The sequence below is a fragment of the Pristiophorus japonicus genome, chromosome 5 (assembly GCF_044704955.1).
Source record: "Pristiophorus japonicus isolate sPriJap1 chromosome 5, sPriJap1.hap1, whole genome shotgun sequence".
Lineage (NCBI taxonomy): Eukaryota > Metazoa > Chordata > Chondrichthyes > Pristiophoridae > Pristiophorus > Pristiophorus japonicus.
In genome coordinates this window covers 185,932,920-185,956,690 of record NC_091981.1, presented here as the reverse complement: position 1 = coordinate 185,956,690, position 23,771 = coordinate 185,932,920, and the positions used below count along the sequence as shown (strand labels likewise).

Genomic DNA, 23,771 nt, shown 5'->3' with positions numbered 1-23,771 from the left:
CTGCTAGGACCCTGGTCCCAGCCTGGTTCAGATGGAACCCATCAACAGTACAGTTCCTTCCTGTCCCAGTACTGGTGCCAGTGTTTTATGAAATGGAATCCCTCTTTCCCACACAACAACTTCAGTCATGTGTTCACCTCCCTAATTTGCTCATCCCTATGCCAATTTGTACGTGGCTTGGGTAACAATCCAGAGATTAGAATCCTCGAGGTCTTGTTTAATTTAGCTCCTAGCTCCTGGTACTCCCTGAACAAGGACCTCTTGCCCACTCTTCCCTATGTTGTTGGTCCCAACATGGACCATAACGACTGGATCCTCCTCTCTCCGCTTCAAAATCCTTTCAAGCTGGTTCGAGATGTCCCTCACTCTTGAGCCAGGTAGGTAACAGACCATGTGGGACTCTCGATCCTGCTTACACAGGATGCTATCTGTCCCCCTAAATTATTGAATCCCCTACAACTTGCTGCATTATGCTTCCCCTCCCTCCTCCCTCCTTTGGACAGCCTCCTGCTCCAAGGTGCCACAGCCAGAATTCTGGCTGCCTTCTGGCAGTGTTTATCCTTATCCTCACAAGTAGCAAGTATAATGTGTCTATTGGATTTGATCAGTTTCTGCAGGTGCTTGTTCTCTATCACCTGTGCTCCCCTTACTCTGTACACTACATGTCGCACCAACCCCATTGTAGTAAAGCACCTCTCTGAGGTGCAAACTGTCCAGATACTCCTCCCCCTCCATTATATGTTGGAATGTCTTCAACTCACACGACAGCTCAATGACTTGAGCCGGAGGAATTCGAGTCTGATGCATCTACCGCAGACTTGTTCGCTCATAGTTTTTACTGCCCACAAACTCCTGCATTCTAGACACACACACTTACTCTGCTATATCTTGGTCTAGATTATTTATATCTACTTTTTAGTTTGTTCCAAATATTTTTAGTGCACTGAAACACTGGACAAAATCGTATATGCTTAGTGCCTCAAGCTTACACAAACCATTACAAATCTAGTAGTTGCAGTGGAGTATTTAAAATAAACACTCAACCACCAGGTCTGGGTTTGAAGATTCAAGTAGTCTTTATTTTTCACTGGTGGGGAGACTGCCTTCTCATTTGTCTGTAGTCAGGCTTCTCCGATGATACAAAATTCCAAGCAATCTTTTACACACTTGAAGATGCATGTCAGCCTTGTGCACGGCCTCCCATGCCGTTTAATTGGCCCAAAGCCCGCATACACAATTGCCGATTGTGTGACACAAAAGGGAATTAGTCCATCATTCGCCTATGTCTCATATCAGATGGAGTTTCTCCAACATCTTACTTCTGACCCCTTGCTCTGTTTAACTGCCTCTCTGAGCTTCTTGTGGTTCAACTGTTTGGCTATTTGAAATTGACCTCTGGTTACACAGCTTGCAACAATTAATCATTCTGACATATTAATCTTAGCGTTATCTCTTCTGCCCTTTAAGCAACTTAGAAAGCTGACCACTACAAAAGCATATTTAGCTCTTTTTAGTCCCAAGACTGATTCTTAACCCTTTAATTATAGCAGGCTTGAAAGCCCCACTTCAGTTCCCCCTTTTGGTACTTGGCTACCCAGCCCAAGATTACCAACATAATTCTACTTCATTCTGTGTCCCCTGCTCTGTTCTGTGCTGATCAGCCACATGGTTTGGGGGACTCGGGACGTAACCTACGTCTCAAAGTATTTCAGGGTACTCTGCTAACAACTTTCACTGTTCCGCAATTAAAGCTTTTGCTTTCCTTCTCCGTTGCCTCTTTCTGCATGCCGTGCATAACCCAATTCCTCATCCAACAGCTAGCCCTAACTGTATGACGACGAATACGTTAGAATATACGAATCCATACTTGTTCCATACTTGTTCCTGTCATTGAGTGTCCTTCAGGGTTTCTTCAATGTCCTTTGAATGCTGTATGGTATCTTCCAAAATCTCATAATGACTTATGCTTTTCTCTGTGTTCTTTTTCAGTTGTGTCAAATGTTTTTCTTTGAGATGGGGAATGTCTTGCCAACTTGGTATCTTATATTGTTCCAATTCATCATCCCATCTCGGGTTGTTTAAAGTGATCTCAATGCATTCCTCTCTTCGTGCGAATAGGTATCAATGGCCTATTTTGACAACAGCTTTTAGCGTAAAACAATTAGGTTGTGGGATTGCACATATGACACTACCATGCTTGTATTAATTTTCCTTGGTGGATATGCAGTACGTTCCATCACCCCGGGTTGCCACCTCAGTCCCTCCCTGACTAATAGAAACATAGTAAATAGGTGCAGGAGTAGGCCATTCGGCCCTTCGAGCCTGCACCGCCATTCAACAAGATCATGGCTGATCATCCACCCTAGCACTCCCCCCCCCCCCCCCCCCCCCCCGCCACGCCCCCTCCACACACCCCCGACCCCCCCCCCCCCCCAGCCGCAAGGACCACATCCAACTCCCTCCCGAACGCATCCAATGAACTGGCATCAACAACTCTCCGCACCAGGGAACCCCACAGGCCAACAACTCCCCGAGTGAAGAAGTCTCTCCCAATCCCAGGCCCAAACAGCCCAGCCCACCCCCCCCATCCCAAGAGCATGCCCCACTCCCCTCTGCGCAGTCAACCCGTCCACCCCACTCTGAACACTCCCCGCACCAAGGCACAGAGCCCCCAGGCCCGCCCCTCCAACACACTTCGCCCCCCCCAGACCTCTGCTGCAATGTGGCCCCTCCTGTCCTCCGCCCCCCCTCCCACCTGGGAGCTGACTTCCAATGTGCAATTAACTGTCTTGAGTGAAACCCGCACGCGATACGTTGCCCTCCTTTTATGGGGTGTGCGCACACAGTCACATCCAAATATTGCATGCAGCCGTCAATGTGCACCCCTTGGAATGGGCCACTTAGTTTCACCGCAGAAGGGGGCATGTCGTGCAATAAAACCTGGAATTGACCTTGTATCTCGCCTAAATTCTGTACACCGAGATTTGGCCTCCGCACCCTCTATCTGTGGGATAGCTAGGACCATACCTGTCAATTTCACTTCTCTGGTAATACAATTACTTGGGGACAAGAACACTTGTGTTGTCTTGCGAACATTGCAGAGGGGTAGTATTGTCCTTAGTCCATTTGGTCAACTGTTCATTACTTATCCAATTGGGTATTTTTCTGTTTCATCTGGTTTACATTGTGTCGGATATTCCCTCGTAACCACGTGCCATACATTGCACATACGAGTTCTTTATGCGTTTCTTGGGCTAAGGCATGTAGTTGCGCACTAATCTTCATGGTCTGGGCATGGGGCTCCAGGATGTCCTCGACTTGCAGCATTTGTCTGGCGACCTCGTTCCCTGTTTCTTACAACTGAAAAGTCAAACCGATTCCCCTTAGTTAAGAGGGTTATTAAGCGTTGGGCTAAGTCTTGGACTTTTTGGTCTATACTGGCGCTGTCAAATGTGTTGACGTTTGCCACCCCTGCCGCATACCCTGCTCTTGCCATCTCTAGTACTCCCCTCCTTTTTCTATTTAACCGCCCTTGGGGTCCCTGTAATTGTTCTCTAACAGATTTTCCCATAAACCCGTGGTGTGGCTATCATATCGCTTAGGTAAAGTTATCCTGCTAATATTGAGGGCAATTTTAACAATTCTGTGGGACACTTCAAAATACCCCACTTTCCTGGTTCGTTTCATCACCAGGCCTCCCTGGGCTCCTTCTGTTACTTCAGGACAAGGCTGGTGGGGCTGGTCCCCTTGTCCTTGTTTTATTTGGTACGTTCCATTTCTTTGCTCACATACACCGCGATCATCATATACATCCCGGCGTTGCCATCGAGGCGTCAAGTCTAGGCATTTCAGGGTCACCGTATCTGCTCATAGCGTCTTATTTTGGACGAACCTGGATGCGTAGCCCCCATCGAAATACCAATAGACATATCCCGCGGAATTCCATTTCAGTACCATCCTAAATCCTATATTCCCCACCCCCACCGGCGGTTGGAACATAAGAAATAGGAACAGGAGTAGGCCATATGGCCCCTTGAGCCTGCTCCGCCATTCAATAAGATTATGGCTGATCTGATCATGGACTCAGCTCCACTTCCCTGCCCGCTCCCCATAAGCCCCTTATCCCCTTATCGTTTAAGAAACTGTCTCTTTCTGTCTTAAATTTATTCAATGTCGCAAATTCCACAGATTTACAACCCTCAGAAGAAATTTCTCCTCATTTCTGTTTTAAATGGGCGGCCTCTTATTCTAAGATCATGCCCTCTTGTTCCAGTCTCCCCTGTTATGCTCATAATAAAGTAATGTAATGAAGTACTGTGGACATGATGAAATGTGAATTATCTCCTTTATTCAAACTCGAGTGTTGGTTCAGCATGGGAGGCCTGCTTATATACAGTGCTCCCAAGTGATGCTGGGATCCCTTGGGACTCCGACAGGTATGTCTTCTGGTGGCGGTATGATACAGTTTACCGAGGGTTGCATACATAACATCCACCATCAGTGGAAACATCCTCTCTGCATCCACCTTGTCAAGCACCCTCATAATCTTATACGTTTCGATAAGATCACCTCTCATTCTTCTGAATTCCAATGAGTAGAGGCCAAACTCCTCAACCTTTCCTCATAAGTCAACCCCCTCATCCCTGGAATCAACCTAGTGAACCTTCTCTGAACTGCCTCCAAAGCAAGTCTATCCTTTCATAAATATGGAAGACAAAACTGCACGCAGTATTCCAGGTGTGGCCTCACCAATACCTTATATAGCTGTAGCAAGACTTCCCTGCTTTTATACTCCATCCTCTTTGCAATGAAGGCCAAGATATCATTGGCCTTCCTGATCACTTGCTGTACCTGCATACTATCCTTTTGTGTTTCATGCACAAGTATCCCCAGGTCCCGCTGGACTGTGGCACTTTGCAATCTTTCTCCATTTAAATAATAAGTTGCTGTTTTTTTTTTCTGCCAAAGTGCATGACCTCACACTTTCCAACATTATATTCCATCTGTCAAATTTTTGCCCACTCACTTAACCTGTCTATGTCCTTTTGCAGATTTTTTGTGTCGTCCTCATACATTGCTTTTCCTCCCAGCTTTGTATTGTCGGCAAACTTGGCTACGTTACACTCAGTCCCTTCTTCCAAGTCGTTAATTATAGATTGTAAATAGTTGGGGTCCCAGCACTGATCACTGCGGCACCCCATTAGTTACTGGTTGCCAACCAGAGAATGAACCATTTATCCCGACTTTGTTCTCTGTTAGTCAGTCAATCCTCTATCCATGCTAATATATTAGCCCCAACCGCGTGAGCTTTTATCTTGTGCAGTAGTAACCTTTTATGTGGCACCTTGTCAAATGCTTCTGGAAGTCCAAATACACCACATCCACTGGTTCCGCTTTATCCACCCTGTTTGTTACATCCTCAAAGAATTCCAGCAAATTTGTCAAACATGACTTCCCCTTCATAAATCCATGCTGACTCTGCCTGACGGAATTTTGCTTTTCCAAATGTGCTGCTACTGCTCCTTTAATTCATGATCTCTGTCCCATCTTCAAAGCTTCCACCGTCCACGCATCGCAGTTGAAGTTCAATCCCATCATTTATGTACAGGTGCCCATCACAGTCACACCCCTCCAGATGGCTTGGCATATAATATAGGGACCTATCCCTGTTGGCGAGAGTGAGGGTTGTGAGAATCATCCATTGGGTTATTGCCATATCGATTAACTGTGGATTAAAGTACACTCCAGTAATCACCAGGGGTTATTACTCTTATCCTATCCTAACTCTTTCGAGCCGGTCGGTCCTGCTGGAATTGATCAGTGATCCAGCGGACCCATTTCCTGTCGTCATCCGTGACTATATCTGCCGGTGCTCTGCGGGTGCCTCTGAAACAAAATAGTTAAGATATCTACAAGTCATCTATCTGCGGTTTGATTTAACTTTGACTGTCTCCTCGGCCTTATACCTTTTTAATTGGGTCCAGTGTTTCCATCTACCCTTTATCCTGCAAATCCCCTGGGAGGACAGGCGCACCAATGTCAATGTCCTTGTCCAGACTAACATCCCAGTATCGAAGCACTGACCCCAATCGATCAGCTTTGCTGGGCAGGCCACATAATTCGCATGCCAGATATGAGACTCCCCAAGCAAATGCTTATGCGGAGCTCCTTCATAGCAAATGAATCAAAGGTGGACAACGGAAACATTACAAGGACACTGTCAAAGCCTCCGTGGTAAAGTGTGACGTCACCACTGACACCTGGTAGACCCTGGGTGAAGACCGCCCGAGGTGGAGAAAGTGCATCCGGGAGGGCGTTGAGCTCTTCGAAGAGGTCAAGCGTCGACAGCGGAAGGAGCATGCGGCAAACCAGCCCCACCGACCCTTTTCCTCGACGAATGTCTGTCTCACCTGTAACAGGGTCTGTGGCTCTCATATTGGACTGTTTAGCCACCAAAGAACTCAATTTGGGAGTGGAAGCAAGTCTTCCTCGATTCCGAGGGACTGCCTATGAAAAAAATGATGATCATTCATGTCCACACAGGCACATGTATCACTGGTCAGGATTACCTCATATGGTCCGGTCCATCTGAGGGTAAACCACGCTCGCCCGGGTCCGACCTGAACGAACACTCGTTCGCCCACCCCGGTACTGATTTTACTGGTCCTTTACTCTGAGCTTCCTGGTCCTTAAAAGTCTGCTGTTTCTTCAGCTTCTGTCGTAAGTCTCGTAACTGCTCGTCTAAGAGTCACACATAGTTTCGAATGCGATCCCTTATTGGACCCAAGTCCTCACTACCGGTAGGTACTCCTTCTGGTAGGCACATAGCCCATCCAGTCATAAATTCTTACGGTGTCAATCCAGTTGTCCAATTTGGTGTTGCCTGACGGCACATTAGTATACATGGGAAGACGTTTACCCACCTCTGTCCTTCTGTAATGGCCTTGCCTATGGCTGTTTTTAATGTATGATTCATTCGTTCTACCATTCCCCAGCTTTGAAGCTGGTACAGGATGAGGAATCGCTGCTGAACCCCTAACAAATTGGCAGATTTCCTTCGTGTCCTTTCCTGTGAAGCTTGTATCCTGATCAGAATCTATCTGAAGGGGAACGCCGCAGTGGGGAATTATGTCGTATGCGAAGCTCTGGACCACGGTTCTAGCACTACAATCTCAGGTGGGGAATGCCTCTACCCATCGGGTAAATTGATCTATCACTACCAGACAATATATCGTTCCTCGGTTTTGAGGTAATGGCCCCGTAAAGTCCATCTGTAAATTCTCCCACGGGCCTTTGGGTGCCATCTTGACCCTTATTGGTCTTCCCGGATTATATTGACCACACAATATTCAACGTTGGCAATGCTTGGCTTACGTCTCTTCCTAACCCACTCTACCACCAGTCCCTACTCAGCCTGTAAATCATGCCATTGCGCTCTCCATGGTTGGGTCATAAGAACATAAGAAATAGGAGCAGGCCATTTGGCCCCTCGAGCCTGCTCCGCCATTCAATAAGATCATGGTTGATCTGATCATGGACTCGGCTCCACTTCCCTGCCTGCTCCCCATAACCCTTTATTCTGTCTGCCTTAAATATATTCAATGACCCAGCCTCCACAGCTCTCTGGGGCAGAGAATTCCATAAATTTACAACCCTCAAGAAATTTCTCCATCTCAGTTTGGCCCCTTATTCCAAGACCATGTCCCCTAGTTTTAGTTTCCCCTATGAGTGGAAATATCTTCTCTGCATCCATCTTGTCAAGCCCCCTTATCTTATAAGTTTCAATAAGATCACTTCTCATTCTTCTGAACTCCAATGTGTGTAGGCCCAACCGGCTCAACCTATCTTAAATCAATCCACTCATGTCCGGAATAAACCTAGTGCACCTTCTCTGAACAGCCTCCAATGCAAGTATATCCTTCTTTAAATATGGAGACCAAAACTGTACGCAGTGCTCCAGGTGTGGCCTGGACTTCTCTGCTTTTATACTCTTATTCCCCCTTGCAATAAAGGCCAACATTCCATTTGTCTTCCTGATTACTTGCTGTACCTGCAAACTCACTTTTTGGGTTTCACGCACAAGGATGCCCAGGTCTCTCTGTACTGCAGCACTTTGCAATTTTTCTCCATTTAATTTATAATTTGCTTTTCTATTTTTTTTCTCCCAAATTGGATAACCTCACATTTTCCCACATTATACTCCATCTGACACATTTTTGCCCACTCACTTAGCCTGTCTATATCTCTCTGCAGATTTTGTGTGGGAAAGCAAATTGTGAGGACAATCATCTTTGTATCATCAGCAAACTTGGCTACATTACACTCAGTCCTTTCATTCAAGTCATTAACATAGATTAAAAATAGTTGAGAGCCCAGCACCGATCCCTGCGGCACCCCACTTGTCACTGTTTGCCAACCAGAAAATGACCCATTTATCTCGACTCTGTTTTCTGTTAGTTAGTCAATCCTCTATCCATGCTAATATATTACCCCCAACTCCGTGAACTTTTATTTTGTGCAGTAACCTCTTGTGTGGCACCTTATTGAATGCCTTCTGGAAATCCAAATACACCACATCCACTGGTTCCTCCTTATCCATCCCTGCTCGTTACATCCTCAAAGTACTCCAGCAAATTTGTCAAACATGATTTCCCTTTCATAAAATGGTATATATTCAGCAGTTCCAAATGAATACAGTCAGGTGCTACCACCTGTGGATCCTTCCTCCATATTCCATCCTTTCCTAGTCCATAATTCTTGTTCTTCTATGCTTGTGTGTATTCATTTCCCCAGGTTCTATGGCGGCTACTGCGATCATAGTAACTGGCTCTGTACCTGCAGCTTCTTTGGCAGCCTCATCTGCTAACTCATTGCCTCTTCGCTGGGCATCTTCTACCTTCCTGTGGGCTTTTATCTTGATTACTGCTGCTTCCGTGGGTTCCTGGGCAGCTTCTACCAATCATCTAATAATATTCTCGTTTTTTATGTGTCTTCCTCCTAATGTTATGAACCCCCTCCTCCTCCATGCTGTCATATACTACTACAAACGCGTACCGGCTATCAGTATAAACATTAACCCTTTTTCCCGTAGCTAATTTTAACGCCTCGGTGAGAGCTACCAATTCTGCAACTTGTGCTGATAAGGTGCCCTCCAATCCTCCTTTTGCTACAATTTTTCTGTCTTGATTAACTACAGCCCAACCTGTATGGGGTTCTACATTTATATACCTACGTGATCTATCTACATACAAGGTTTGGCCTGGGTTCTCCATGGGTTCATGTAACATGTTTCCCTGTATGTCACCTATTTTCAGTTGACATTCATGCGCCTCTCCCTCGGATAGTATGCTGTCTGCTGGATTCACTGGGCCATCCCTCACTATCTGTACTGACCAGTCCTTTGGTATGAGGACTGCTTCCCACGCAGCTCTTTGGCTGTCTGAAACAGACCATAGTTTACCGATATTCAAGAACTCTGCTATGTGTTGCGTGTGTCGAACTACCTGTCTGGACATTACCTGTGGTTCGCAGACCCTGACTGCCCAGGCTGCAGAGTCTTAACGCAGCCACACACTAAGCCATTCCACTGAATTAAAACAGAGCTCACAGCTGCCTGTGAAAAGAGTCAACTTCCTTTGTTTTGAAAGCCGACAAACATAGACACCATCAATCAATGTCAACTTCAGACCCATAGCTTGCAGCCTTTTCAGTTTAACTTTCCAGTTTAAAAACTTTTAATTTTGTGAAGTCTGTGCTTTTACTCTTTAAAATAAACATTCAGAAAAACAACTTTGCACACAATAGCATCTCATCCTTTTCTCCCCAGTTACACATTGGTCAGAATCTTTTTTTTTTTAAAAACCATACCAATTACTGATGTGAAATGCTTTATGTCTGGAACTAAAGGCTCTCCACACAATTTACACGAACCACCAGCCAGAATTTTATCATGGACATAAAAGTTGGATTTTTAATAGGTAAATTAACCTCATAATTTCAATCTTAAACTTTCCAATGCCACTTGGAAAAGGGGGAGGAATCGCAATCACACAAAGGAATATGCCTTCCCCAATACTTTAAACACCAAAGAAAAACACCAGAACAGGAAGAAAGAAACATGATCTTTTTCTCCTTTTTATTGAGTCATAACTATCCATTATTCCTTAAACTAGTTTCATACACTAAGTGCACATCCTTGTAAATGTGGTGAGGGTGTCCGCCTCGACCACCCTTTCAGGCAAAGAGTTCCAGACCCCCACCACCCTCTGGGTGAAGAGATCTTCTCTAAACCTGCCCCCCTCCCACACATCTCCAATTTCATGCTGTGATTCTTTTTATTTTGTGTAACCCCCATTATTATTTCCCAGTTTACGGGTACTACTTCCATGACCCGTGTAACATCAGCTTTAAACAGATCGTAGTCTGCCGCCTGTTGGGCAGCTATGGGTGCCACTCTGGCGCATCATGTCCCGTCCCTGAAATTTTGGGCCTGTCATTGCTACATATCTTCACTCATTTTTGCTCTGACTACTATTCCCACATCAAAGTTATGACATTTGTATTTCCCTCATTTTTTTGCCAAAACGTCCCATTACTTTGTCTCTGGGTTTTAAATTTGGCAGTATTTGTCGTAGTTTTAATTTGTCGTAGTTTTAATTTGTCATCTGGGACGAATGACACCTAGGTAGTTTTGACCTGGTCTGCTATTGCTGGGAGAGCTACTGGCTGGGACTGCGGGAGCTCCTGGTATGAACTCTACCTTCATGGGGGCCGCTGGCACTTGTTTCTCATGGGGGTGGTCCAACCCTCTCGTGGTCTTGATTGTACTCAGCTGCCTTTCTGCCTAAGATCCCATCCCAGTCGATATCATCGTCCTTTTTGTGTGTCCTGACGGTGCTGTCGTCATCACACCCGTCAGTTTATCGCTTTTTCGTCAATAGTTTAGTCTGTCTACTTAATTCATAATACGCGCGAGTGACTAAAATGAGGGCTTTCACCTCCTTTTGCTTCTTTTCCGACTCCCACCATTTTCTTTGTTCAGCGGACGGGTCGTCTGATTTCCAATTTTGTTTTATCATTACTTCAATTAGTTTTCGATTTTTGTCAGCTAGGTACCGTGTCAGAGACCCCCTCTGGTCCCCAATCGAGTTTCTCTCTTCCCATGGCTATTGGTTGTCAGCGGCACGTCCCTTATTTACTACTCATGAGTGAGACTGTTACTTGCAACTTTATTGGTTGTCAGCGGTAGTCCCTTACTTACTCGCCCTGAGTGAGATCAGTACATGCAACATATTTGGTTGTCAGCGGTACGTCCCTTATTCTTCACAAGTGAGACCGTTACTTGCAATCTATACCAATTCTCAATCGCAACATTGCACAGATACACTTCTATATAACCGATTGTAATTGTTTCACCTGGGATCTTCCGCCGACTACTTGAAGTCTTGGCCAAACCTGCAGATTCGGATCTTTCGGGCAGCTGACATCACAGATTTCTGCCCTTGTCCTAACTGTACATGGTAATTAAAATGTACTCACGCCTTTTGACATGGCTTCCATCTGTGGGTGTCCGCTTGAGATCCCGCCGTCTACGCCAATTGTAGTGGAGTATTTAAAAATAAACATTCATCACCAGGTCTGGGTTCCAAGATTCAAGAAGTCTTTCTTTTGCACCAGTGGGGAGACTGCTAGCTCATTTGTCTTTAGCCAGGCTTCTCCAATGATACAAAGTTCCAAGCAATCTTTTTTGTGTATAATTGTGCATGTCAGCCTTGTGCATGGCCCCCCTATTCTGTTTAATTGGCCCAAAGCTTGCATGCACAATTGCTGATTGACTAATTCCCTTTCGTGTCACACAATCATTCGCCTATGTCTCATACCAGATGGAGTTTCTCCAACGTGTTACTTCTGACCCCTTGCTCTGTTTAACTGCCACTCTGGGCCTCTTGTGGTTCAATAGTTTGGCTATTTGTAATTGTCCTCAGGTTACACAGCTTGCAACAATTAATCATTCTGACATGTTAATCTTGGCGTTATCTCTTCTGCCCTTTGAGCAACTTAGAAAGCTGACCACTACAAAAGCTTATTTAGCTCTTTTTAGTCCCGAGACCCATTCGTAATCCTTTAATTATAGCAGAGCTCGAAAGCCCCACTTCAGAAGTGGAGGCAAAAAGCAGTACCTCCTTCCCACTCTCTCTCCAAATTCCCAACTTTTGCACTCTGTTTACGATGTACTCTTTTCTGACAACGCTGTACTACCATTTTTGCAACAGCAGATAGTATACTTTAATGCACTTTTTTGAGCCACACCCAAGTTTCAAGTGATCACTCAGCTTCCTGCTCAAAGTAATTACCCCCTATTCCGGCAATCACTTGCAGCTGCATGACTGTCAGCTGCCACAGGCATTTTCTTTGACTGAATAACTGCGACCACTCAGTACAGTTAGGGTAGGGGATACATGCAGCCTTTCCAGTATTATCTGCATCCTGAAAATACATTGTTTTGAAGATTGTCATCCTATATCGTAACAATACTACACTTATGCTGCACCTTTCTATTGTTTTATCTCCATTCCACAATGTGCCCAGGACTATGCGCACACCTCCAAATGCAGTCTAATTAAGGTCTTGAATACGTTCAACAATAGCTCATCGCCTTTGTATTCAATGCCAGACACAAAATTGATGATTCCATTTGTTTTTGCATGGTTGGTCTATTTGCACTGTCACTTTTCCTAACTCATAAATTTGCTGCTACACTCTGTAAAGTCTTTGCACTTGAGTTGCATTTTCTAATCCCTATACTTTTTTTTAAAAAAAGTATTATTTTTCTGCATTGAACTCCATTTAACCATCTTTCTGTTTATCCTATTTCTTTCACAATCTCGGTCACCATTTGTTATACCTCGAATTTGGTGTCATCAGCCAAATTCAACATTGCTTTCTCAAGTACAAGTCCAGTTCATTTTTGGTAAATGAAAGACCCCAACATGGATTCCTGTGGAATACCACTCAACCACACCTTTGTATTCTGAGAAACTTCCTTTATTTCCATGCTATGCTTTCAGCCTTCAATCCATGTGGTCATATTCCTCTGAATTTGAGGCGCAATTATTTTTGCCATAAGTCTCTTAACATGGTTGTTAAAAATCAATATTTTGGGCTAGAATTTCACTGACTTTGCGACCGGGTTTTCACCACGATTTGATCTTCCGCGGCAAAAATCTGGTTGGCGGGATTTTCGGGCACCTTTTTTCAGTGCGCTTCCACGTACTGCCAGGGAGAGGTGAAACGATGTGGATTGTGTTACCGTCGTACTTTCGCCAGTCTTTGCCACGTCCAGAATATGGACAGGTCAAACCTGCCAGCAGCGATAAGTATGAAGACCTACAAAAAAGCTAATTTAAAGTTTTTAATTATTTTTCAGCGATTTAGTAGGTAAGGCTTTTGCGAATGTTTTTTGTAATTTTTTGTTGTTTTTCCCCCCTCCCAAGGCCCTTCTCGCAGCGCTACCGGCCTTGGACTAAAGTTGCCAAAACTTCCGGTTTGCACGGCGAATCCTCGTGCAATGCCGACTTTACCGATCACATACGTAAAGGCTGAAATTTAGGCCTAAAAACAGTAGCACAGCGAAAATGGTAATTTTGGCAAATACCATTTTCGCCAACAACCGAATTTCTAACCCAAACTGTCTTGTGCATTTCCTTTATTCTGTTACTTCAAAGGATTCTATAAAATTGGTCTTTTTAGAAATCTGTGCTGAAATCTGGTCTTGATAAGCACACATTTCTCCAAGTGTTTAGTGATTTCATGCTCTACAGATTCCAGGATTTTACCAACTGAAGAAATTTAGGCTTAGAATTTCCTATCTTGTCCTGTTTCCTTTTTTTTTTTAAAAAGAGGGTTGTCACATTTGCTGCTACTCAATCTTGAAGCACATTTCCTTTCCGCGACATTTGGGAACATTATAGTCAGAGCCTTCACAATTTCTGCCTAGTTTCCCCGAGGATTCTTGGATGTAAGCAATTAAATCCCTGTGAGCTTGATAGCCTTCTGTTTGAGTAACTTCTTTCGTACCATTGCTTTTTGAATAATAACTTCAACTAACGACCCAACTCTGGGACTACAATTACAGTATCCATCTCCTATATGAAAACAGGCTTGCATTCTTTCTTTCTCTCCACTACAATCTTATCTCCTTCACCTTAGTGGCCTGATTCCTACCTTAACCATCTTTAATATTAATGTAGTCGTTATTGCTGCTGTTCTTTGCTTATTTTCTGTCGTAGCCCCGCTTAGCCATTCTCATCTTTTCATAGCTTTGTAGCTTTCCTATATATTTATATTCTGGCTCTTTATTTTCTGCATTATAAGCACAATGCGTGTCTTCACATTTCAAATTTTTTGTATTCTACTCTGCCTGTTCACCTATAGCATCTCAGCCTTCAATATACTCTTTCTCCTTACTGAATATTAATTTTACTTTCCATCCTCTTTAAATATTTCCTATTGCTGACCTATTTTCTAATTTCCTTCTCACAAGATGCAGCAACAACTTACATTCATATAGTTCTCTCAATGTGCAGGAAGATACGGAAAGGAACTGAGCAACGGGCAAGGAGAGAAAATAAGAGCTGAGGATGTAGAATTGGAGGGTTTTGTGATGGTGACAGCTGGAGGGAACTAGATGGATAGTTGTAGATGGTAGAAATATAGTAGCTAGACAAGGAGCTGCCAGTGGTGGAGCAGAGAGAGCATGTTGGGGAAATGGCGTTTGTGTGTGTGTGTGCATAAGGCAAGAGGAAATCAGCACAGTGGGGTAGAGCATGACCATAGACATTTGAAAACCAGGACAAGAATGGACAAACTGAGGCATGGGTACCCAGTGGAAGGACAGAGTAATAGGACCGTGGGATTTAAGGAGATTTTGCAATCTGCAGCGAAGCGACCCAGACTTCTCATGGGCTTTTGCACGGCAACTTGCGGTCATTGGAAGTCAAACAGCACAGCATACTCTGCTGAGGATCTGGGAGCTGTGTGAACAGGCAAGCATCAGGGTATCTCCTTAACTAATCAGATTGAAGAATTCTTAGTGAGGCATAAAATCTAAATTAGGAAGTGTAAGTTAGAATATTTAATTCAATGTAACATCATGCACTGAATGCGAAATAGAAAGGAAAGAAAGATGGGATTAAGAGAGATAAAAGACAAAAAAAGTTAAAATAAATGTTTTTGATTTTTTTTAAATCTCCAACGATAATTAAAATCTGGAGAATGAGACTCCACACTTGGAAAAGTAAATTTTCAGTGCCAGAGTGGTTGTTTGGTAGTGATTAAGAATTATCACGCCTGTAAAAATTCACTTAGCACTTGATATGTATTGGAGATATCAAATTTTACAGGTGATGGAGGCATGGAGTCGAGTCTTGGCTATGAAAGCAAGAGATGAAGCAAAAGTGGGCAATGTTGCCAAGGGAGAAAAAGAACTGTTGAGTATGAGTGCATGGAAGTGTTATTGTATTGGGTAGGATGCTTAGGTGCACACTTTTTGTATGAACTTGAGAAGACCGTTGAGGTGGTGGTTGGAATCATGCTAAATGCATGGAGCTGCTGGGACCTCGAGGATGGTCTTCATTTTTGCCAACTTAAGATTTTTCGACTCGCATGAAGGTTGTCACCAAGATTTTGGTAGGGCATGATGCATGTTGCCTGTCTCTCCTCGAGCTTTGTCCCCACTCCTTTCCTATATTGCCTCATGGATTGCATTGTATCTAATCCTCATATTTGTGATATTTAAGTGAATATATCTGACTAGTATTAATTTGAAATGTTGCCTCATCAAACATGAAAAAAACCTACATTTCAGTAAAATTTATGTTGTGGAACAGATAAAAGGAAACTTGTTTTTTGAGTAAGTGAGGACTTGCAGGTAGGGAATAGAAATTATAACCGGTTTCTCTTCAGCCTGTTTGTTCTGTCTGGGCCGTACTATATAGGTAAGGTACTATGGACTAGAATTTCCATAATACCTGCCTACGCCGGATTGCCGCCCAAAAGATCGCTAAGATTCTTAAATTAACACCAGCGAAAAATTGCACAAAAAAAGGAAATAAATACCGCCCAACGAGAAAATGGATCTTAGATGCAGATTCTTGGTGGTTAAATACGCTCCTGGGCAAATTGGGCAGTTCTTAATCAAAATGGGTGGTACTTACTCAAATTTAGACCGAGGCTGAGGTTGGGCCTAGGAAGGGGGGAAAACACACACACTATTTTTTCCAAGAAACAAAAGATAAAAAACCAGGAAACATTCTCAAGATCCTTTTTAACTTAATCGCTGTAAAAGAATTTTAAAAGAAATATAACAAACACTAACTTACCTTTCTTTGCAGGGCTACTTACCTAGCGACCAGTTCCGGCTGCTTTTCATGGGTGTTTTTTTTCAGTCATACCTGTGGGTCACTGCTGAGCCCAAACTTAGGCGTTCGCGGCTTTTTTGGCGGTGCACGCCGGCAGTCCGCTCCCAAGCGATATTTCGAAACTGCCGGCGGAACTCTTTGTGAAATGGAGTGGAAATTCTAGCACATTATATTTGCTGTATGAGAGTGAATGTGGTATAATATTACTGGGAGTAAAATAATACAGATTCTGAACTGGAAATTTTGCATGTAGAATTAGAAATACTTCAGAAATATTTACTTTAATGTATTTGCATTCTGGAGCTTATGAGGAGGAGTCTCATCATTCTGGATTCATTTAAATTATATATATATATATATAATTGTTATATCCAGCTTATTCATGTATTTATGTAAAATCTGATTTTGTTCTAGTTTGAGGATGTTGCTGAAGTGAAAGGAATTCAATGACAGTTCAAGCACTTCTATGTTAAAGCATGATAAAATGCAGTACTTAATTGATGCACATGCAATATAAAATAGGAGATTCATATTTTTATTGGACCCATGCGTTGTCATCTAGCCTCCACTTGCCTCGAAATGCATGTAGCTGGATTACATTTGCCTCATCAATCAAAGGTTTCCACCCTATGTGGCAAACATGAGATTGTGGGTCTGCATTTGAGCACTGTTCTTCTGGGGTCACTAATCAATTTTTTTTCAAGAAGTAGAGGAATGCCCAAGGGTAGTTCAGTTTCTATTGTACAAGATAACATTGCTTTCCTTATATTATCATGTTCAGCAACTTTTCTAAGCTAAGTCCCTCATTGGTATCACCATGAACTCTTGTAATCAAAGTTTAAAATGGACAGAAGAAAATGATATATTTAATTTTTAAATAAGTGGCGATGCTCTACTTGGAAAGATGTCTGCCATTTCACATTCCTTTCGGGCAATTGGTTAATTCATCGCTATAATGCTGAGCACAATTTGCCAAGCAAGTGAGATAAGGATGTTACACAAGAACATAAGAAATAGGAGCAGGAGTAGGCCATAACGCCCCGCCCCCCCCCCCCCTGCCAGCCTACTCCGCCATTCCATAAGATAATGTCTGATTATTGACCTCAACTCCCGCTTTCCAGCCCAATTCCCATATCCCTTGATTCCTTTAGCGTCCAGAAAATCTTGGTCTTGAATATACTCAATGACTGAGCATCTACAGCCCTTTGGGGCAGAGAATTCCAAAGATTCACAACACTGAGTGAAGAAATTCCTCCTCATCTCAGTCTAAAAAGGCTGATCACTAATAGAGACTATGCCTCCTAGTTCTGGATTCTCCAACGAGGGGAAACAATCTCCCTCTGCATCAATCCTGTCAATCCCCCTCAAAATCTTGTGTTTCAATGAGATCAGCTCTCATTCTTCTAAACTCCAGAGAGTATAGGCTCAATCTCTCCTCATAGGACAACCCACTCATCCAAGGAATCAATCTGGTCAACCTTGGTCGCACCATCTCCAAGGCAAATATATCCTTCCTTGGATAAGGAGACCAAAACTGTGCACAGTACTCTAGGTGTGGTCTCACCAAAGCCCTATACGATTGTAGTAAGACTTCCCTACTTTTGTACTCCAACCCCCTTGCACTAAAGGCAAACATGTCATTTGCTTTCCGAGTTGCTTGCTGTACCTGCATGCTAACTGTTAATTGCAGTAGAACACCTAATTTTCTCTGAACACCAACATTTAATAGTTCCTCACCATTTCAAAAATATTTTGTTTTTCTATTCTTCCTACCAACCTCACATTTCCCCACATTATACTTCATCTGTCACCTTATTGCCCATTCTCAAAACCTGTCCATATCCCTTTTCAGACTATCTGTCCTCCTCACAGCTTTTTTTCCCACCTAGCTTTGTATTGTCAGCAAACTTAGAAACATTACACTAGCTCCTCTCATACTAAGTCATGAATATAGATTGTAAATAGCTGAGGCCCAAACACTGATCCTTGTGGCACCCCACTAGTTACAGCCTGCCAACCTGAGAATGAGGTCCCAACTCTGCTTTCTGTCCATTAACCAATCCTCTATCTGTGCTAATACCCAACCCCATGAGCCTTTATCTTGCCTAACAATCTTTGTGGTACCTTATCAAATGTCTTTTGGAAATTCAAATATACTACATCCAGTGGTTCCCCTTCATCTACCCTGCCAGTTACGTTCTCAAAAAACATAGCAACATCGACATAGAAAATAGGTGCAGGAGTAGGCCATTCGGCCCATCGAGCCTGCACCATCATTCAATAAGATAATGGCTGATCATTCACCTCAGTACCCCTTTCCTGCTTTCTCTCCATACCCCTTGATCCCTTTAGCCATAAGGGCCATATCTAACTCCCTCTTGAATATATTTAATGAACTGACCTCAACAACTTTCTGCGGTAGAGAATGCCACAGGTTAACTATTCTGAGTGAGGAAGTTTCTCCTCATCTCGGTCCTAAATGGCTTACCCCTTATCCTTAGATTGTGACCCCTGGTTCTGGACTTCCCCAATATCGGGAACATTCTTCCTGGCCCTAACCTGCCCAATCCCGTCAGAATTTTATGTTTCTATGAGATCCCCTCTCATTCTTCTAAACTCCAGTGAATACGGGCCGCAGTCGATCCCGTCTCTCCTTATATGCCAGTCTTGCCATGCCGGGAATCATCCTGTTGAACCTTCGCTGTACTCGCTCAATAGCAAGAATGTCCTTCCTCAGATTAGGAGACCAAAACTGAACACACTATTCCAGGTGAGGCCTCACCAAGGCCCTGTACAACTGCAGTAAGACCTCCCTGCTCCTTTACTCAAATCCCCTAGCTATAAAGGCCAACATACCATTTGCCTTATTCACCGCCTGCTGCACCTGCATGCCAACTTTCAATGACTGATGTACCATGACACCCAGATCTCGTTGCACCTCCCCTTTTCCTATCTGTCACCATTCAGATAATATTCTGCCTTCCTGTTTATGCCATCAAATTTATCCACATTATATTGCATCTGTCATGCATTTGCCCACTCACCTAACCTGTCCAAGTCACCGTGCAACCTCTTGGCATCCTCCTCACAGCTCACACCGCCATCCAGCTTAGTGTCATCTGCAAACTTGGAGATATTACACTCAATTCCTTCATCTAAATCATTGATGTATATTGTAAATAACTGGGATCACAGCACTGAACCCTGTGGCACCCCACTAGTCACTGCCTACCATTCTGAAAAGGACCCGTTTATCCCGACTCCCTGCTTCCTGTCTGCCAACCAGTTCTCTATCCACGTCAGTATATGACCCCCAATACCATGTGCTTTAATTTTGCGCACTAATCTCTTGTATAGGACCTTGTCAAAAACCTATTGAAAGTCCAAAGACACCATGTCCACTCTACTAGTTACATCCTCAAAATTCTAGAAGATTAGTCAAGCATGATTTCCCTTTCATAAATCCATGCTGACTTGGACCAATCCTGTCACTGCTTTCCAAATGCGCTGCTATTTCATCTTTAATAATTGATTCCAACATTTTGCCCACTACTGCTGTCAGGCTAAACGGGTCTACAATTTCCCGTTTTCTCTCCTTCCTTTTTTAAAAAGTGGTGTTAGATTAGCTATCCTCCAGTCCATAGGAACTGATCGAGTTGATAGACTGTTGGAAAATGATCACCAATGGATCCACTATTTCTAGGGCTACTTTGGGAGGCAGACTATCGGGCCCTGGGATTTATCAGCCTTCAATCCCATCAATTTCCCGAACACAATTTCTTGACTAATGAGGATTTCCTTCAGATCCTCCTTCTCCCTAGACCCTCGGTCCCCTAGTATTTCCGGAAGGTTATTTGTGCCTTCCTTCATAAAGACAGAATTTTAATAAATTTGGCAAACACTCCATTCGTTCATCCGTTCATTCATTCGCAGTCCCTTGGAATCAAGGAAGATTTGCTTCTACTCCTAAAGTGAGTTCTTTGGTGGCTGAACAGTCCAACACGAGAGCCACAGACTCTGTCACGGGACAGATATTCGTCGGGGGAAGTGGGGGTGGCACTGATTCGATGAGCTCTACGCCCTCCCGGATGCACATAGGGAGGTCTTTGGCCAGGGTCTCCCAGGCATCAGTGGTGATGTCGCACTTCACCAGGGAGACTTTGAGGGTGTCCTTGTAATGTTTCCGCTGCCCACCTTTGGCTTGTTTGCCATGAAGGAGCTCCGCATGTAGCAGTTGCTTAGCGAGTTTCGCGTCTGGCATGCGAACTAAGTGGCCTGCCCAGTGAAGCTGATCTAGTGTGGTTAGTGCCTCAATGCTGGGGATGTTAGCCTGGGCGAGGACAATGATGTTTGGGCCTCTGTCCTCCCAGGGGATTTGCAGGATCTTGCGAAGACATCGTTGGTGATATATCTCCAGCGACTTGATGTGTCTTCTGTGAGTCAAACACGATATCCCTTTCTTAAAACCATGTTGATTCTGCCTAATCATATTATGATTTTCAAAGTGCCTTGTTACCACTTCCTTAATAGATTCTCGCATTTACCCAACAACTGATGTCTGGCTAACTGGTCGTTTTTCTTTCTCCCTCCTTTCTTGAATAGCGAGGTGACATTTGCTACCTTCTAATCTGCTCGGACCATTCCAGAATCTAGAGAATTTTTGAAGATCACAGCCAATGGATCCACTATTTCGACAGCCACCTCTTTTAGAACCCGAGGATGTAGGCCACAGGGTCCAGGGGATTCGTCAGCTTTTCGTCCCATTAGTTTCTCAAGTATTTTTTCTCCACTGATAATTACTTTAAGTTCCTCACTCTCATCAGCCCCTTTGTTCCCCACTATATTAGGTATGCTATATATGTTTTCTATTGTGAAGTCTCTCCCAATTCCTTATTCCCTAAGATTATTTCTCCTGCCTCAGCCTCCAAGGGACCAACACTTACTTTTGATACACTCTTCGTTTTTACAGTCTGTTTTTATATTTCTTGCTAATTTACTCTCTCTCTCCTCCCTTTTTAGGTCATCCTTTGCTGGTTTCTAAAGCTCTCCCAATCATCAGGCTTATTGGTATTCTTCGCAACATTTAGACCATTGGGCCCTTCAAGCCTGCACCGCCATTCAATAAGATCATGGCTGTTCTTGTACCTCAACTCCACCTTCCCCATATCCCTTGATTCCCTTAGTATCCAAAAGTCTTATCGATCTCCATCTTGAATATACACAACTACTGAGCATCCACAGCCCTCTGATATCGAGAATTCCAAAGCTTCACACACTGAGTGAAATGTCTTCTCATCTCAGTCTTAAATGGCTGTCCCCCTATTCTGTGACTGTGAGCCCTAGTTCTAAATTCTCCAGCCAGGGGAATTATGCTCCCAGCATTGACCCTGTCAAGCCCCTCAAGGCTTTTATATGTTTCAAGAGATCACTTCTAAATGTTAGAGAACATAGGCCTTGATATGCAATCTCTCCTCATTGGACAATCCTCCTCACCCCCCCCCCACCACCCCCCCCCCCCCCATACCAGGCATTAGTCTGAGAACCTTTGATGCTCTCCCTCTAAGGCAATTATATCCTTCCTTAGGTAAGGAGACTAGAACTCTTCACAGTACCCCAGATGTGATCTTCACCTCGATTTGCTAGCTATCAGAAAATAATGTGAGATTGGTGGACTGATGTAAAATGAAGGCATCATGACTGCTGCCAGGGAAATGTGCATTGACATGCATTATCTGTTAACAGTACTCCATCATCATCATCATCATCATCATCATAGGCAGTCCCTCGAAATTGAGGAAGACTTGCTTCCGCTCTAAAAGTGAGTTCTTAGGTGACTGAACAGTCCAATACGGGAATTAGTCTGTCACAGGTGGGACAGACAGTCGTTGAGGGAAAGGGTGGGTAGGACTGGTTTGCCGCACGCTCCTTCCGCTTGTGTTCTGCATGCTCTCAGCGACGAGACTCGAGGTGCTCACGGATACACTTCCTCCACTGAGGGCAGTCTTTGGCCAGGGACTCCCAGGTGTCGATGGGGATTGTAAAGTCTTTACACAATACCACAAATCCACACGAGACACATTCTATGGACAAGGTCACTCCATGACCTGAACCTTTATTCACAGGACCAAGAAGTGATGACCCTGCGTGGGACCTCCCTTTTATATATCTGGATGACCAGGTGAGGAGTGTCTCCCACAAGTTCACCCCCTGTGGTCAAGGTGTGCATTTCTTACGTATATACAGTATTGCAGAGTTACATAAAGGTTACATACATGACATTACCTCCCCTTCAACAATTATTGGGATCATAGATTAAGTGTCTCGGGTTGTCTGCGCTCTCTCATGGAGCGCTGCAGTTGGGGCTCTGGTTGTTGAGCCTTGGTATGCGTCTGTCACCTGTGGTGATTCCAGCCTGTCTGGGCTGACGGCAAGGACTGTGCATGCAGCTGAATATTCTTGTTGCTCGTTCGCTGGCGCTGCTGTGAATACCATCTCATGATCTTCCTCAGGTTCCTCACTGTCCATGCTGAACCTTTTTTTGTACTTGGTCCATATGCTTGCGGCATTCCTGCCCATTGTTAAGTTTAACCACTATGACCCTATTCCCCTCTTTGTCTATTACAGTACCCTCAAGCCATTTGGGCCCCAAAGCGTGATTGAGAACAAATACGGGGTCATCAATTTCTATACATCCCCCTCTTGAATTTCGGTCATGGTACTCGTTTTGGGACTGGCGCTTGCCCTCAACAATGTCTGACAGGACAGGTTGAATGAGGGACAGCAGAGTTTTGAGTGTTCATTTCATGAGTAGCTCTGCGGGCGGAAGCCCCGTGAGCGAGTGCGGTCAGGACCTATAGGCCAGCAGGAGGTGCGATAGGCGGCATTGAAGGGAGGGTCCTTGAATCTGGCTTATGCCTTGTTTTATGATTTGGACCGCATGTTCCACCTGGCCATTGGATGCCGGCTTGAACAGTGCTGTTCTGACATGGTTAATGCCATGACCCGACATGAACTCTCGGAATTCGTAGCTTGTGAAACATGGGCCATTATCGCTAACAAGAATGTCCGGCAAGCCGTGGGTCGCAAAGACCGCGCGCAGACTCTCCACGGTGGTGGATGTCGTGCATGAATTCAAAATGATGCACTTGATCCATTTCGAGTACGCATCAACCACAATGAGAAACATTTTTCCCATGAACGGGCCCGTGTAGTCTACGTGAATATGTGACCATGGCCTGGTGAGCCACGGCCACGGGCTGAGCGGGGCCTCCCTGGGGGCGTTACCTAGCTGGGCACACGTCGTGCACCTGCGAACAGTGTTCCAGGTCTGAATCAATTCCCGGCCACCACACG

At 44.3% G+C, this 23,771-nt stretch overlaps 1 protein-coding gene across 7 annotated transcripts in view; it reads left to right on the top strand.

The window, feature by feature from the left end:
- Positions 1-23,771, top strand: part of LOC139264544 (growth factor receptor-bound protein 10-like) — a 318,358-nt gene that overhangs the window by 133,941 nt on the left and 160,646 nt on the right. Inside the window, exon 1 of one of the 7 annotated variants that reach the window (XM_070881171.1) lies at positions 22,161-22,236. The exons of the other annotated variants lie outside the window; for them this stretch is intronic. The gene's annotated coding sequence lies outside the window, so the exon portion shown is untranslated. Of the gene's footprint in view, positions 1-22,160; positions 22,237-23,771 lie in introns of those variants that run through there. 7 annotated transcript variants of the gene reach the window in all.